An 18,810-nucleotide genomic window follows, 5' to 3' on the forward strand; every position below is an offset into this window, starting at 1 on the left:
GTTAGCGTCTTTTTAGTACTGAAAGCCAAAATGAAGCTTTTAACTATTCAAATGACTTGAAAATTGAAACATGAGCTATTCAGGGCCTAAGGATGCACGGTAGGTGAAAAAATATGCAAACTGGGCTCAAAATCATGCTGGAGACATCATACGCGTATGATGTCTTTTGTGTCAAAATGACTTCATATTGGTTGTGCTTGTAGCTGATAGTGTATACATGAGTATCATATGCTTGGATTTGAGTTTGGATTCCATTTGGTCAAGTTTTGGCCAGTTTAGTCCAGTTCAGGCTCTTGGCAAAATTTTGAAGGGGAATTGGATTTTATGATCCAAATTGGATAAAACTTGGTGGTTCACCTTCAAATGACATGTAGATCACTTCTGTTTGGTGGTTGAAGCCCTGAGGTGCCAAAATCACATAGTGAGACATCATACGCGTATGATGTCTTTTAGTGTATTTTTGGACCAAATTTCTCTATAAGCTTGGATTTGGCTTTAGATAGGCTTATTCAGTGGATTTATGAAGTTTGGATAAATTTTGGGCTAAAAATGGCTCTGAAGACATCATATGCGTATGATGTCTTTTTCATCAATTTTTCATGGGATTGGTTCTGTGGACTCCCCATGTACTAGTGAAGGACTGTCCCTACTCAAATCTTGGTTTGGACTTGAGTATGTTGGATTTGGGCTAAAATTGGCTTTGGATGAAGGATTTTCCCTCAATTGGGCTAATGGGGTGATCCACTTGACCAAATGGTTCCAAACTTCATATGTAGCATGTATTAGATATATATAATGGATGTATGATGACAAATGAGCAGTTTTGGCTATGTAAGTGCAAATAGACATCATACGCGTATGATGTCTTTTGTGTCAAAATGGTGCTTTTTGGTTCCAGATAGCTTGTAGATGGGTTAATCAACAATCCTACAAAGTTTCAATGAGTTTGGAGTTATTTTGACAAAATTAGGACCAAAAATCAATTTTATGGCCTACTTTGCGTCTTTTTGGTTTTCCTTGGGTTTTCTAACTCCAATTCTCATGATACTTGGTTCATAGGATGTGATTAACATGTGGAATGAGGCTATGCACTCAAATGTTGAAATGGATGTGAAATTCATGCTGTGAGACATCATACGCGTATGATGTCTTTTCTTGAAATGTTGGTCTTTTTGTGCAAAGAATGCTTTGTGCTAGTGCCCTAAGCCCTGCTAACTAGTTTTCAACTTAAAAAGTCATCAGTTTAGCTAAAAAGCCCCCTTATAGGCATTTCAGTCTCCGAAGTCGTCTTTTTGCCTTGGAGTTGAATTTCTTCAACTTTTCTTCTCGAGAGTTGCATTTCCAGCTCATTGGATATGTTGTGAAGCCATCTATTTGGTTGAACTTGACTTTGGCTTCCCGTTCTCCATCTTTCTCCTTTTGGTTGCCCGAAAGCGTCTTTTTCACCATCGGTAAGTGAATCACCTTTCTTTTGGGTTTTGCTTGCAAACATAAGTCATCCCTGTATATTTGAAGCTGCTTGTGAAGTTTCATTTCATTCGGTCGTCAATTTCAGCCGTTATGCCAAAATGACGCTTTGTGTGTCCGCAGCCGAATCGGTTGTTCTGACCTACTTTTGGTGGTCCAAACCTGGAGAAACTCCATGGTTGCATTGCCCTCGATGTTGTTAAGCTTCCTAAGAAGTTTTGTGTCGTTTCGACAACTTTTTCCTGTTTGCCTCTTGCAGGCTCTGTTGACCTAGGGTTTTTCAAGTCGTTCTTTCTCGAGCTTTGAGCGTTAGAAACCCATCTTCTATGCTAGGGTAACCCACCTCTAAGTTCTTGCAAGGTTTGGTTAGGCGGTTGTGCCCCTACCTAGCGTTCTTCCCAATTCCCCGTCTGCTCTTGTTTCTTGGTTTTGGTCAGTTTTCGCGACAAAAGTTAATGATAAGCATCAAAAGCTTATGGCAACGAGTCTACCTCTCATGTCTGGTGTCCTCTGAGCTCTCGTAGCAGTCGTAGAAGGCGGTAGAAGGTCGGATGCTCCTGTGTGCTCTTTGCTCTCTCCAAGAAGGTAATAGTGGAAATGAGCTTGAAAGTGATGTGAAAAATACTTAACTTCGGGCTTCCCGGATCACTTGTTACCAACTTTGACATGTGCTCCTATCTCGTCGTGAAATGCACTTTAGGATTTGAAATTTCTCAATTTGGACTCCGTTTGACCTGTTTCTGAGAAATCTGTCCACTTTGCCAAAATTCTGTCATTTCGGGCTTTCCGCAACTTTTCCCGAATTGTACTCAATTTTTACCATGGGTTGCCCTTGTCATTAGGATCATCACCATCTATTCTTTTCTTTTTTCTGATCTCGTTTCACCTGCTTTTTTATTTTTCTTTTACTTTTATTAAGAAAATCATAAAAAATAAAGGAAAATAGCAAATTGAAGCCAAAAATTTCCAAACATACACGATAAATAGATGGTAACCCTATGTATATGAATATACACTTATTTGTGATTTCTGGACTTGGATTACCACTTTTTTCCACTTTTTAGCTCCAAAAACACTCTTATTTAGTGATATTTACACATCTAGAGACCCAAATTCATCATTTGATCTCTTCTTGTTGCAAAACAAGGTATATAAGGGCATAAATATTATCAATATCCCCAATCAAACATAAAAATTGCAAAATCATGTAAGACACTGCCCTTGTAATATAATTTTTGTTTTTGTTTGTTTTTGTCGCTTGTAGCTGCTTTGTAGCTCTTGTATACCTGTATACCTCCCCCCCTCCTAGTCTGAGTCCTCCCGGACGACTATGAAGTGTCTATGGGTGAAGCATTGTATTTGTTTTGGTCATAAGTTCCCAATGCAATTGCAGAGCGATGATACAACAGTCTTTCCAATAAAGCTGCTCTTTGTTTTATTGAAGGATTGGTGGTCGGGTTTTGGGTTGGTTTTGGCACTTCGGTAGTAGAATCAGTAGATGGATTCTTCTTTACTTTGTTGTTCTTTTTTACAATCCAAATCTTGTTCCGCTTCACTTGTGCTTGCCACAAACTCTTTGCGACCCAAACCTGCTTTGTTTTTTGTGTTGATTTCCTCGCCTTGAAATACCTAGGAGTTTCCGTTGATTGTACTGAAGGGAGTTCCTGTTTACAAATCTTTGGGATCCAAATTTGCTTGCTATAGCTTTGTGCCGTCATGAACTTCTTTGGAATCCAGATCTGTTTCACTGTCCTTGATTGTTTGGAATCACTCTGTTGTCTGGTATTGTAGACTCTGTTTTCCACCTTTGTGTTCTCTGGCACAACCTTTTTTGGTTTCCATACCAACTTTGACTCCGTTTTTTTTCAAGGTTGAGTTGTTATATTATTGCTGGTCTTCCTTATCCAATGTTGAGAGTTCCTTGTCGAAGAGCAATCCAGTTGTGTAGAAACTTTTGGTTGCCATTGCTTCTTCTTTTTCTCTGGTTGTTGTTTACCTTTGTTCTTGGATTCCTCCTTTGGAGTTGGCTCTTCTCCTTTCGTGAACTTAACTGATTGACTTTCACCTTCGTATTTGATAAGCACTGATTTAGAACTCCAGTCAATCATTGCATTGTATTGCTTCTGCCATGGTTGTCCTAGCAATAATGGATGTTGTGTAGCTTGGTCTTCAACCACGTAAAACATATGAGGATACACATACTGGTTAATCTGTATATGTAAAACTGTGCATCCGACAGTTTTGATTGAATTCTCAGAGTAACTCTTTAACTCTTGCTTGGCAGTTTGTAGTTTAGTGTCATTTGTCAATTGTCTATACAAACTGAGTGAAAGTAGGTTAGTTTGAGCTCTTGAATCCAATAGTGCTCTGGCTTTGATTTGGTTGGTTCCTACTTTGCATTCAATGATGGGTTCTTCTTTGTCATTATCCATTTCTGTTATACTGACTGCGTTTATTCGTATTGCTCCTTCATTGCGCTGTTTCTGACGTAGTAGTCTTCTTTTCTCCATTCTTTCCTTCGCCTCGGCTTGCGCTTCCTCCAAAATCATTTTCTTTTTCTGGACACGCAGCTTTTCTTGATGTATTTTGAGAAGCATGTCTTGGGTTAGCGGCAAAAGATACTTTTTCACTCTGCATCCACTAATCCAATTGGGCATTTCTTCTCCGTCTAATGTAGCAAGCTTGACGGCTCCACTTGGTGATAGATCTTTAATCACCAGAGGTCCCATCCCTCGCTTTTTAAGCTTCTTAGCATGCTGTTTCAGAGTGTAAACTAGGACATAGTCCCCAACCTTAAACTCTTTAGTCCGCACATGCTTATCAAAAAATTCTTTTTGTCGCCTTTTTTGAGCGTAGATAGAAGCTACTGCTTTTAGGCGAAGCTCATCTAGCTTTTCCAGGTCATCTATTCTATCAGAAAGCTCGTGCCCTGTCCACTCTAGATCCTTAGCCACCCTTAAGGTTGAAATCAAGAATTCTATTGGTAAGATAGCATTTAGCCCAAAAACCATGTTATATGGGGTCGTTCCTATTGATGTTTTATATGCTACCCTATATGCCCATAATGTTGAATGCAACTTCTGGTCCCAGTCAGTTCTCGACTCAGATACAATCTTCGTGAGGACCGTGCATATGGTTTTGTTTGTTGCTTCAGCTTGTCCGTTTGCTTGTGGATGATACGGGGCTGATTTCCTATGGATTACCATGAATTCATCTAGAAGGATCTCTATCACTTCATTTATAAAATGTGTGCCTCGATCACTCACAATTTCTATTGGCAATCCATATCGTACAAAGACGTATTCATATAGAAATTGTGCCGTGGTCCTGGCATCTGCTTTTTGAGTTGCCTTTGCTTCGACCCACTTTGTTAGATAGTCTGTAGCCACAACGATGTATTGTGCATGAGTCTTATATGCAGGAGGTGAAATGGGTCCGACATAATCAATCCCCCATTTTGCAAAAGCTCTTGCCCCCATCATTGGTCTAAGCGGCATATCATCTCTTTTAAGTGGTACTTTGGTCCGCTGACAGTCATCGCACCGTTTAACGTATTCCTCAGCGTCCATATGTAATGTTGGCCACCATATTCCTGCGGCTAAGACAAGTTTTGCTGTCTTATCACCTGAGAAATGGCCTCCACCTACTCCTCCATGAGCTTGCTCTAGGATTATCACATACTCAGACTCTGATGCGCAAATCCTAAGCTGGTTGTCTTTACCTCTCTTATAGAGTTGATCTCCTATTAAAGCGTAATCTCTAGCTTCTGTCTCTACAGATTTCTGACGAGCTTTTGACGTTCCTTCTGGGAAAGTTCTATTTGTGAGATATTCAACAATATACTGACTCCATTCTGGAGCGATCATTATCTGATATAATGTCGAATACTCTGCTGGCGGTTTTGATGAACATACAATACATACAGTGACATATTCATGTACGCTTTCTTTCATTCCTGGCCAATAGACTCCCAATTGTAACAAATTCCTATATGTGTTCCTTCTTGAACAATGAAATGCACATTCCTGAACATGTGCTTCGCGCAGATATATATTATATTCCTCAGGATTGATGCATAGTCGTAAAACATGATCATTTCCCAATTGATACAACCTTCCTGCAACCAATTGAAGATTCTTGGATTGCTGAATAGCAATATGTTTCTGGTTGTATTCTCTTCTATCGAACTCTCCTCCATAGGTTAATAGGTTAACGACATTTTGAGACCACTTGGTATCATTTCTATGTTGAACAAGTACGCGTCTGGCATGTCGTCATCTACTCCTATAGGGTCTTCTCCATTCGTCAATCGCGAAAGATGATCAGCTCTAAGATGTGTTTTTCCTTTCTTTACTACTACCGTGAAGTCGAATTCCAGTAAGATAATGAACCATCTCACTATTCTCCCGGTATTGCATGGTTTATTCACTAGGTAGAGCAAGGCTTGGTGATCCGTAAAAAACACAAACTTGTTGGCTAGAAGATAATGCCGAAATTTCTTCACAGCATATATCATTCCTAATCCTTCTCGCTCTGTTGTGGTGTAATTCTTCTCTGCATTGTTGAGCTGTCGACTGGCGTAACAGATAGGAAAATCCATGTTTCCTTCTTCTGGCTGAGCCAGAATGCATCCTATTGCATATGCCGAAGCATCTATATGCACATGGAATATCTTCTCCCAATCTGGTGATTTCAAGACTGGAGCAGTAATGAGTGCCTCTTTCAATTTCTTGAATGATTCCTCACACTCCTCTGTCCATTCAAAGTTCACTATTAGCCTGTAAAGTGGTTGGCCTATTATAGCGTACATGTAAATGAATCGTCTATAATATCCGCAATGTCCCATAAAGCTCTGTACTTGTTTCGCATTGGTTGGTCTAGGCATATCCACTATAACTTTTATCTTCTCTAAATCCGTGGATATTCCGTTTTGTGAGACAATATGTCCCAGAATTTTGCCCTGTCGGACCATAAACACACATTTCTCAGGATTGAGACAAATGCGATATGTCCTACATTTCTCAAATACTTTTCTTAGGTGTTCTAGATGCTCATCTCTCAGAAGAGAATGTACACATAAGTCATCCATGTATATTTCTAGAAACAACCTTAAGTATTCTTTGAAAGCATGCGTCATCAGCCTCTGGAAGGTTGCGGGAGCATTGGTTAGACCAAAAGGCATAACCCGATAAGCATAAATTCCCCACTCCGTTGCAAAAGCTATTTTATGTTGATCTTCCAGTGCTATGGCTAGCTGGTTATATCCTGAAAAACCATCAAGAAAAGAGTATGTTGTTTTCCCTGATACACGCTCTAGAACATGATCAGTTATCGGCAGGGGATAATTGTCCCTGATTGTTGCAGCATTCACTTTCTTTAAGTTGACACACACTCGGAGTTTTCCGTTCTTCTTGGGTACTACCACAATCGAAGATACCCAATCTGTGTGTTCAATCTCGTATATGAATTCAGCTTCCATTAGCTTATCTATCTCTTCTTTGATTCGCTTAGCAAACGTATCATTATATGTGTATGGTCTCTGTCTGCTAGGATTTGCGTCTTGTTTTAGTGGGATTGTGTGTTGGCATATCGATGGGTCAACTCCCTTTAAGTCCTTATAAGACCATGCAAACACATCCCTATACTCTCTGAGAAGACTCAAAAGTCTCTCTTCCTCACCTGGAGACAAATCTGTGGCTATGTACACCGGTCTAGGTGGCTCACCTGGAGCTGCTAAATCAACTTTTTTTGCATCCTCCGGTCCGTCATAAGATTCGTTCTCCCTTCTCTCTCGAATAGGTTGGGTTAATACCACCTTCCTATCCTCTATTGTGAATTTCCTATAGTGAGAGGGAACATCCATGTTTTCTTTGATTTTGGCGTTTTCGTCCTCTCCACTCTCAAATTCTGTCGTCCAAACTTCTTTCAGAGTTTTCTTGAGCTCTCTGTACTTGTTTCTACGTTCTAACTTGGACTCCGTGTGTTCTCTGTTGCGCTTGTTCTTTTCTGATTTTTCTGTTTCTATTTTCCTTCCATTCCTTTGAACTTGATTTCTTGAGCCTCTTTTGTCTTTTCGTAAGCTCTTTTGATCATTGCCTCTCATTCTTCCAGAAATCTTGTCCTTCACACAATCTTCCGCCTTTACTAGCATTAGGAATTGATTTTTTTCTCTTATTCTAGGCATCGGATTGGTTCTAACCCCCTTTGTTTTTCTCTTTGCTCTATAGCGTTTCTGGCGTTGTTTAGTTTGGTTTGGAAAATCATAAAATCGGACATCCGTTATAGTTTCTTCGTCTCTGCTTGAATTGTCCGTTGACTCGTTGTCTGCTTCATTTCCCCACTCTGGATGATCGGGAATGTCGTGAAACACCTCCTCTTCATCTTCCTTTTTCAGTGTATCGTTCTTTTCAGTTTCTTTTTCGAGTACAGTTCTCAACATGAAGTACGGAACCACGTCTTACCCGTCCTTGTCGCAAAATTTCGTTGTGGGACCATCCGGAATTGCACAAACATCTAGGGTTGCTAGAATGTGTGTCCATTCTAATGGTTCAAGTGTGTCCTCTGGAAAGGGTTCTCCTATATAAGTTTCGTCTTCAATAGCCCTTTCTAAAACACATTCTTCTCATTTCAGACTTCCACATTTCGAAGCTCCACACATCCATAACTCCTTGGGTTTACCTAACCAAGCTGGAAATTCGGATCCCGCCAAAGTAGCTGAATCAAACTCCTCTACCGGTGTTCGGTTCACATCTTTGTAGCTATGGTCTCTCAGGTTCACACGTGTAGTGGTTTCTATATTTCTCAGGTATATGTGATCGTAGCCCCAATCCTGGACCATTTTCAACTGTCTCATGAATGGTCTTCCCAGTATGATATCATAGTTATTCTCCTTGCCAAAATCGACAATAGCAAAAGTATGTTCGTATTCAATGCCGCAAGAAGTCACTACGACTTTCTCTAATAACCCCATAGGTTTCTCCATGTGTCCATCTGCTAATTGGAGTTTTAACCTAGTCTTCCTTATTGCTGGTTTCCCCCATTTTTTCCAGATTTCTTTTGTAGCAATGGCTACCCCAGCTCCGCTGTCTAGTATTGCCATCGTCTTCACTCCTTGGAATTCAACTGGTAAGGTTGTATTCCCCTCTTCACCTTCGCAATACTCTCCGACCTTGTTTAAGGGTACAGGCTTAGCGTTCTTTTGTGGTTTGCTCAGCTCTTGTATACCCTCTTGCAGTCTCGATGTTGGGTCTTTTATCCCAAATTTCTCCAAGCATTTTCCTACAGTGGTCCACATATGTGGTCTTAACCTCAAAAGCTCAGCTAGAGTGATAGTGCATGTCACTGGTGTTGACAAGATCTCTATCAATCCTTGCGAGTCCATGACTTTTTCTGATGAGATTCTTCGTGAGGGAAGTGCTCTAATCTCGGATTTTGCTTCATACTCTCCTAAGTATGAAGGTAAGGTATTCAGTGAATGAGGTTTGCTCTCCATTGTTCTAACAGAGCCCCCATCTCCCCAGTAAGATTGCAGATCCAAGTCCACTTGAGATCCTGCCTCAAATTCCACTATGGGAGGATTCCTGATGTCCTTTTCCCAATTTGTCTGATTAGCTTGGCAACTTAGCTCGTTTGCAAAGTTTGCCTCTCTCACTTGTTTCCAAAATTCATTGTAATCCTCATCTCTTCCGTAAGACCTCTGTATGACTCGATGAAAACTCTCTATCTCTTGATCGGTTGTGTTCAACACTATGCGGTCATCCTGGTGTGTATTTTCAGGCTTTTGTGCACTGGGAGTCTTTTCAGCTACCCGTGAAATGATAGTCTCCTGCTGAATTGGGTTTTCCGTTCCACCATTCATTGTTTCTCTTGGTGGTTCTAATAAGGCTTGTGCAGTCTCGATCATTCTCTAGCACATTTCAAGTCTCTGCTTTTCCAATTCCGCGTTTGGGTATGTCATCCACCTCTGTTCTTGTGTTTGGTTGTTCTTTAACCTAGCTTCATAAGCTCTCATCAGTGCGTCCAATGGTTCGTGTACTTTGTCGACTAGCACTGATCCCCCTGAGCTTAAGCTAGTTGTTTCTTTGATACTCTTTTGTTTCGTTCTTTCCGGGCCCATCTCTCGTTTCCCGTTTTGACTCTCAAGTTTTTCTAATCTATCTTTCGTTCGCTTTAGTTCCTCAGCTAAAATAGCGTCTTCACGTTCTTTTCTCAACTTCATGCATGCTTTTCTAGCTTTCCATGTGTTTTTTTGACTCCACGGTCCTTGACTAACCATTTCAGTCGCTAACTTTCCATTCTCAGGTTCTCTAGTGGTTTTCTTAGCTTGAGCTCTAGTAAAAACTTGCGTTGGTATCAGAGTTTCATTTTCAGACCCACTGCTGGTAGGAATAGTTTCTAGCATATCCAATGTCGTCTTTTGCACTTTGTTTGGATTCTTTGAACAATCCTCAATGAAGTGAGTAACCCCACACTCAGGCAATAAGCGTTAATTCTAATGATTTCCGTATGTGGACAAACATTCATCAGATGGTCACCTCCACACTTGTAACAGGGTCCTAGTGCTGGTCTTGGTCCCATTTGATTCGTCCTTTGTGGATAGGATGGTCTTTGTCCTGTTAACCCTCCATGAGCTATGAACATCAATGTTCTTGCGTCCAAATTGTATCTCTCTTCATCAGAAGCACTTATAACTGTTGGTATTCCAACATTCCCAATCATGCCCCATGGTTCTGGCTGTTTGGGTTCTTCTGGTGGGTAATACACAATTGGAGACATGTGTGCACCAGATTCTTCATAATAGGCTTGAACAGGCACTAAGGCTTGTTCTTCCTGATTCTCTAAGGTTGGTGCATATCTAATGCCCACTGGTCTTGCTCCTGGTAAAGGTGGTTGTTGTCCCAATACTGGTTGTGGCCTTTCTATCCCCATAGATCCTGGTACATTTCCCGTTGGGTATCGAGGTACTGGATGTACTTGAGGTGGTGCTAATTGAGCAAGAGGTGCATACTGACGCTCCCTTACATACCCTTTGTTGTAATAGCACTCCTCTGTTGGATGGTTTGTCCATTTTTGTTCAATAGCACACCATTTCAGTGTTTTTGGCAATGGTTTTTGGTATGGTGCCATCCTTTTTAGAGCATCTTCTATCATTTGCTCTACATTTGGCATGGTTGTTGTTTGAACATTCTTTTTAGTGGTAGTCTCGCTCGCTACGGAGGAGGAGCTACTGGATGCAAAATCTGTATCCGCTGACACCTCTCCATAAACCGTACAGTTATCCACTAAGTACAATGCCTCTCTCGTTACTTGCTCGAAACTTGTACAAGCTTTCAAGTGCAAGTCCTTCTTGAGAGTGTCGTTTCTCAGTCCCTCAATAAAGAGAACAGATAGTCTGTCATCTTGTGGTCGTTCACGTACTGGACATCTCTCAATGTATTGTTTGAAGCGAAGTGAAGCTTCCTTCACTTTTTCGTGTTCTCTCTGTTTAAAAGCATATATTTGTGAGACCGTATTGTGCTTAATCCCTCGTTTTGAGAATTCCTCAGCAAACTCTCTTAGCAAATGGTCAATGTCCTGGAATCTCCCTATGTTCAGTGGTTGAAACCATGTCAATGCTGTACCTTCTAGAGTAAGACCAAATCCCTCGTATTGTGTATGGAAATCTGCTATCTGCTCAGCTCTTAAGACTTGCTTAAAGAGTGACACATGTGCATACGGATCTCCTGAACCACCATACTTCTTTGGCATACACTTCGCTACTTGAGATGGTCTCATACGTCTATGGTCTACTACCAATCTCATTGCTCCTGTGTCCCGGCTAAAGCTTTCTCTAGCATCATGGACTTCATGGGTTACCCTTGTCGGTTCCCCTACCCTGAATCTAGTACTACGAGGTAAATGTGATGGTTCCGCTTCGAACCTTGGACTTGGAGTGGTATATGTGGGGATTGGAACTGCACTACCTCGATTCGCATCCATTGACTCTCTGGAATGTAGTGATCCCATTGGTCCGGGCTTCGAGTACTGAGGTTGACTGAAAGAGTCAGCAGCCTGAGTTCTTTGTCCTCCTGTCGTCATTGGGTTTTGCACTCCATTTGTTGGTGCTGGTCTTTGTGAGCTAGAAGTAACATAATACTGTTGTAGTGGTCCCCCAAAGTATGTATATCCTTCTACATCTTTCTTGCCCATTGTTAAGTATTGTCTCCCATACTTGTCGTAAGCGGCAATTTTCACTTCCGATCCCTCTGTGTAGGTAAAGACATAAAGTCTTTTTTGGTCTGTCAACTCTCCGGTGTAGGGTTCTTCACATCTATAATAGAGATATTGCTCCCCATTATTATATTTGTATAGCCCCACATAGATGTTATCAGTGTTGATCCTTGTAGTTTCATTCTCTCTTCTTAACCTCGCATCAGGTAAGTTCATTATTGGTGCTTTCTCCTCAAGTTCTTTATCTACTTTGGCTTTGGTGCCCATCAATCCCCACTTGTCCACAATGTTAGGGTTTAGGACTACCAAGTACATGGTACCCTCGTCATCTAGATATCTATCTCTGCTGTAGCTCACAGGCACTAAGTCCTTGAACTCACTAGGTCTCTCCTCTATCTTTACACAATAGCGGTCCATTCCATCTTTGTAGATCCTGGCACCTTGCTCATTGTCGTACTCGTATTTTATGAACAATAGCTTCATTGTGGCAGAAGGGTTTGATGATCCTGCTGCCATATTTTCTCTGTTGTTCAGGTTCAAGTGTTCCAAGTGTTCGGTGAAAATCTCGTAAGATCTCTCCGAAGAAGTATCAGAGACACTTCCTTCAAAGATCGGCTCTAATGGTTGCACCCAACTTTGGTTTACACTTCCCTCGGTTGATATGACACTTGCTTGTTCCCCTTGTTTTGGTTGGTTATTCTACTTTTCCGTCTCGGCAATTTGTTTTCCCAAGTTTTTGTGGTCAGAATTGATCCAAACTGATTGATACTTTGTCAATTGTTTAATCTTGTCAGTTGGACAACTTCTGTTTCATCAAGTGAGAATTTTGTTGCAATTATGCTGAAAAAGACATTATACGCGTATGATGTCTTTTTTTCACAGATTTAGACTATTTTGGTTATGCTCACTCTCAGTAGCTCCCTTATGCTCTTTCCACTCACAAAATTTAGTTTGAACTCTGTTTGAGCAAGTTATGGCTAATTTAGGCTTTTCTTGGCAATTTTCCGCTTTTGACTTGTTTTTTGGGTCAATTGTGATCCAAATGGGATGAAACTTGAAATATAACCTCTAGACAGCTATTACAATGGATCTGTGTTGGCAAAGTATCAAAATATGTCCAAAATTAGGTCAAAGACATCATACGCGTATGATGTCTTTTTCATCAATTTGGGTCAAGTCTTGATATTTTTGCTTTCTACGGTGTTTGTAACAATCTTGTCAGGTCAGATATCAAAAATAAGCAGTGGATGTGCTAAAAGACATTATACGCGTATGATGTCTTTTGTCCCAGATTTTGACTATTCTTGGTTTTAAGCCTTCTCCAATGTTTATAATTGAGTTTAAAGTGTTTTTGTCAGGTTTGAATGTAAAAACAAGATCTGAATCCAAAATTTCCTATTCTTTGCGTTTCTTGTACTCCGACTTGTCTTTTTGGGTTTCTTTGAGTGTTAATGCTCTTGTTTTAAGTTGAAATTAGGGTATAACCTCCCTTTTGAACACTCTGGTAAAGTCAAAATTTCTGTTTTGGTCTCTGTTTGGTCATTTAGACATCATACGCGTATGATGTCTAAAGTTGCAGATTTCCAGTTTTTTGGCACAGAATCCTTCCTAAAGCTTTCTCAAGTGCTCAGCAACTCCCGGATACACAGAAAATTTCTCTGACTTTTGTTTATTGCAAGTTTCACTACTAACTCGACGGTTTAGTGATCTAACATGCAATAAACCATATCAAGCAAATACTCCAATGATTACTAGCTCTAGATCAAGATCAAATGAAGTCCTACCTAAGCTATTCCTAATCATAAAATGGGTTTGGTAATTGTGATTTTAAAGAGATCCACTGCCACTCACGGACTAGCAAATTCTTCTTCTATCAACAGCTACTCAACACCAACAAAACAACAAACAAATCTAAGCTAATCTAAGAATACTGTCAACACGGAAGACCCAGGAATACCCCACTTCCTAGTATCTCTCGAGATCTTCGGAGTCCACCACTCCTAGATCTTTTCTAACTAAAGTATACAAAGTAGTTTATACGGCTCACCTCGTAGGATTAGTCTAAGGTCACCTACTTAGGGCTCTCGTCCCCGGCAGCAGCGCCAAATGTTAAGGCGGTTACGCCGCTAGCGGAAGCTAAATAGCGAGAACTCAACCAACAACAGAATTTGTCAGACGAGGATGGAGCTTGACCCGCAAGCGCATGGAAACAACTAGGTGGGTGTCAAATCACCTACTCGACCTTCTAATGACAATCACTACTAAGGAAATCAAATCTAAGTTCTAAAATACGCAAGTGACTGAAATCCGTACTACGAACGAATGCTATACGAAACAGGATCTAGAATCATTGAATCGATCTCAAACTCAAGGGGAAGTCTATACACTAGGTAAGAACAACACCCTAAAGACTTGAACTGCAAAATCAACCTATAATCACTCCGTGCGGTAAACGCGTATGAAGACAGGCCGAAAAATACAGGTGACCAAAACTTGACCCTGATGGTACTAATGCGTAGCTCTACTCGTTGTGGTTCTATAGATATGCTGCACGCTCCATTCTGACACACGAGCTGGAAGAAAACTCACACCGAAGCTCGTAGGAACTTACCACACATAGAAGCCAATAGCGCGCACTCTTGGTATCTGTGCGTAGCTCTCGCTGTTGCTAACACAATGGCGGTGTCGCTTCTCCAATGGCGGCTCCGTAGCTCGCGTAGCAAGTAGATAAGACTCTCTCTCTCTCTCTCTCTCTCTCAGACACAGTCACGGCGCTCCAAAAACTCACTTTGATTACTAAAACTGAATCCCCTTAGGTTACAAAAACTTTGGCTTATATACCTCAGCCTTGGAGGTGAGAACATCTCTAACTAATTACATCAGCAAGTGAAATTACTTTGGAATTACAAGCTGGAAACTCAATTGAGTCCCGTTACTTAATGAATGGCTCCAATCAAAATCAATGTCGGAAAGACATTTATTACAATCAATGGTTACAAAAAATGATGAGTGTGAGCAAAAATGTGGGTGTGATCCTCTGCTGGCTCAACAATGATTTTCTTTGTAGAAGCCTTGCTTTTGTAATCGATGACAAGGTATCCATCTAGAGGTAATGGTGATTGGTTGTTGGCTCTGCATATTGATTGTGTGCCTTTGGGTGGAGCCTTGTGCTTCTTAATTGATCGTTATTTTTCCATATTGAGCTACAATTTTTGGTAACCATATTTGAGTGTTACCTTCATAAAATCCTTGTGCTTCAAGTAGCTTGACTGGAATCCTTCGATGCTGCACCTGTTTGCGTTGGGTAGCTTTGTTGCAGTCTGAATTTGGTAGCCAAACTTGTCGCATTGTTTGCTACTTTGATGTTTGCTTTTGCCTTTTGTGGTAGTTCTTTCTCCCGATTGAGTTGTTTATCTTGCATTTATTGGAACGTCATCCTAGCATAGGGAGGACATCAGCATAATGTCAATCCGAGGAGTAGGATCCGGCTAGGGCATGGAAACACACAAGTGGCTTGTGCGTGCCAAATGGAGGATTAGAAGGTGAAACCTACACACAAAGAAAGCTACGGAGCGGTTAAGATGTTGCTACGAGGAGTGAGCACACCACTTACTCTACCATTCGGCCTAATCTCTCACACACAAGCTTCATCACACACTACTCTCTAATCAATCACTAATCCCACTCTAATCAAGCACACAATGAGCATAGAATGACCACACCGGGCACCAACACTCTACACAAGCCTACACACACTTAGTAGCATGCTTAAACAAGAGGGAAATATGAAAAAAAAAAAGATTAATCAACAAATCAACCACTAATCTTTGATTAATCAAGCATTGATTACACCATGAGCAAATGAGAGAGAAGAGGTTAGAGTTTAGCTATTGGCATGAGGCCGAATCGTCCATGCACGTGCGTAGAAAGCTCAAGAACTCCATAGCCATCTCCTTCTTCACAAAGCTTATCTCAAGTGAGTAAGAATCCCCTTTCACATTGTGTGTTTTGAGTTATATACTCTCTAGGCTTTTTAGAAGTGGGCGGGCACCCAAATGGCCAAACTCACTTAATCTCCTATCTGCACTGCCTAGGATCTAAATATAGCTCAATGTTTGCAACTTGGAACTCTTGATGAGCCCAAAACATAATTACAACCCGCATTTGCGGTCATTTGACGGAAAATCCTAAAACTTAAGTGACTGTCAATGGTGATGGTAACTCCATAGATAGTCATCAATTCCAACTCTTCTTTGCATCTGTTGCTTGTATTTGCTTCATCTTCATCTTTACTTCACATCCGCATCATCTGGCCTCGTTAGCATTTACTAAAAATAGTAACTAGCATCTTTTACCGGTCCGTTTGGCCATTGTTGATTTAGCCGCCAAACACTCCCCCCAATGTTGGAACGTCATCCTAGCATAGGGAGGACATCAACATAATGTCAATCCGAGGAGTAGGATCCGACTACGGCATGGAAACACACAAGTGGCTTGTGTGTGCCAAATGGAGGATTAGAAGGTGAAACCTACACACAAAGAAAGCTACGGAGCGGTTAAGATGTTGCTACGAGGAGTGAGCACACCACTTACTCTACCATTCGGCCTAATCTCTCACACACAAGCTTAATCACACACTAATCTCTAATCAATCACTAATCCCACTCTAATCAAGCACACAATGAGCATAGAATAGCATAGAATGACCACACCGGGCACCAAAACTCTACACAAGCCTACACACACTTCGTAGCATGCTTAAACAAGAGGAAAATATGAAAAAAAAAAAGAGATTAATCAACAAATCAGCCACTAATCTTTGATTAATCAAGCATTGATTACACCATGAGCAAATGAGAGAGAAGAGGTTAGAGTCTAGCTATTGGCATGAGGCCGAATCGTTCATGCATGCGTGTAGAAAGCTCAAGAACTCCATAGCCATCTCCTTCTTCACAAAGCTTATCTCAAGTGAGTAAGAATCCCCTTTCACATTGTGTGTTTTGAGTTATATACTCTCTAGGCTTTTTAGAAGTGGGCGGGCACCCAAATGGCCAAACTCACTTAATCTCCTATTTGCACTGCCTAGGATCTAAATATAGCTCAATGTTTGCAACTTGGAACTCTTGATGAGCCCAAAACATAATTACAACCAGCATTTGCGGTCATTTGACGGAAAATCCTAAAACTTAAGTGACCGTCAATGGTGACCGTAACTCCATAGATAGTCATCAATTCCAAATCTTCTTTGCATCTGTTGCTTGTATTTGCTTCATCTTCATCTTTACTTCGTATCCGCATCATCTGGCCTCGTTAGCATTTACTAAAAATAGTAACTAGCATCTTTTACCGGTCCGTTTGGCCATTGTTGACTTAGCCGCCAAACACTCCCCCCAATGTTGGAACGTCATCCTAGCATAGGGAGGAAATCAACATAATGTCAATCCGAGGAGTAGGATCCGGCTACGGCATGGAAACACACAAGTGGCTTGTGCGTGCCAAATGGAGGATTAGAAGGTAAAACCTACACAAAGAAAGCTACGGAGCGGTTAAGATGTTGCTACGAGGAGTGAGCACACCACTTACTCTACCATTCGGCCTAATCTCTCACACACAAGCTTAATCACACACTACTCTCTAATCAATCACTAATCCCACTCTAATCAAGCACACAATGAGCATAGAATAGCATAGAATGACCACACCGGGCACCAAAACTCTACACAAGCCTACACACACTTCGTAGCATGCTTAAACAAGAGGAAAATATGAAAAAAAAAAAGAGATTAATCAACAAATCAGCCACTAATCTTTGATTAATCAAGCATTGATTACACCATGAGCAAATGAGAGAGAAGAGGTTAGAGTCTAGCTATTGGCATGAGGCCGAATCGTTCATGCATGCGCGTAGAAAGCTCAAGAACTCCATAGCCATCTCCTTCTTCACAAAGCTTATCTCAAGTGAGTAAGAATCCCCTTTCACATTGTGTGTTTTGAGTTATATACTCTCTAGGCTTTTTAGAAGTGGGCGGGCACCCAAATGGCCAAACTCACTTAATCTCCTATTTGCACTGCCTAGGATCTAAATATAGCTCAATGTTTGCAACTTGGAACTCTTGATGAGCCCAAAACATAATTACAACCAGCATTTGCGGTCATTTGACGGAAAATCCTAAAACTTAAGTGACCGTCAATGGTGACCGTAACTCCATAGATAGTCATCAATTCCAAATCTTCTTTGCATCTGTTGCTTGTATTTGCTTCATCTTCATCTTTACTTCGTATCCGCATCATCTGGCCTCGTTAGCATTTACTAAAAATAGTAACTAGCATCTTTTACCGGTCCGTTTGGCCATTGTTGACTTAGCCGCCAAACACTCCCCCCAATGTTGGAACGTCATCCTAGCATAGGGAGGAAATCAACATAATGTCAATCCGAGGAGTAGGATCCGGCTACGGCATGGAAACACACAAGTGGCTTGTGCGTGCCAAATGGAGGATTAGAAGGTAAAACCCACACAAAGAAAGCTACGGAGCGGTTAAGATGTTGCTACGAGGAGTGAGCACACCACTTACTCTACCATTCGGCCTAATCTCTCACACACAAGCTTAATCACACACTACTCTCTAATCAATCACTAATCCCACTCTAATCAAGCACACAATGAGCATAGAATAGCATAGAATGACCACATCGGGCACCAACACTCTACACAAGCCTACACACACTTAGTAGCATGCTTAAACAAGAGGGAAATATGAAAAAAAAAGAGAGATTAATCAACAAATCAGGCACTAATCTTTGATTAATCAAGCATTGATTACACCATGAGCAAATGAGAGAGAAGAGGTTAGAGTCTAGCTATTGGCATGAGGCCGAATCGTCCATGCACGTGCGTAGAAAGCTCAAGAACTCCATAGCCATCTCCTTCTTCACAAAGCTTATCTCAAGTGAGTAAGAATCCCCTTTCACATTGTGTGTTTTGAGTTATATACTCTCTAGGCTTTTTAGAAGTGGGCGGGCACCCAAATGGCCAAACTCACTTAATCTCCTATTTACACTGCCTAGGATCTAAATATAGCTCAATGTTTGCAACTTGGAACTCTTGATGAGCCCAAAACATAATTACAACCCGC

Source organism: Adiantum capillus-veneris, chromosome 30 (genome assembly GCF_014529385.1).
Source record: "Adiantum capillus-veneris isolate H3 chromosome 30, ASM1452938v2, whole genome shotgun sequence".
Classification (NCBI taxonomy): Eukaryota; Viridiplantae; Streptophyta; class Polypodiopsida; order Polypodiales; family Pteridaceae; genus Adiantum; species Adiantum capillus-veneris.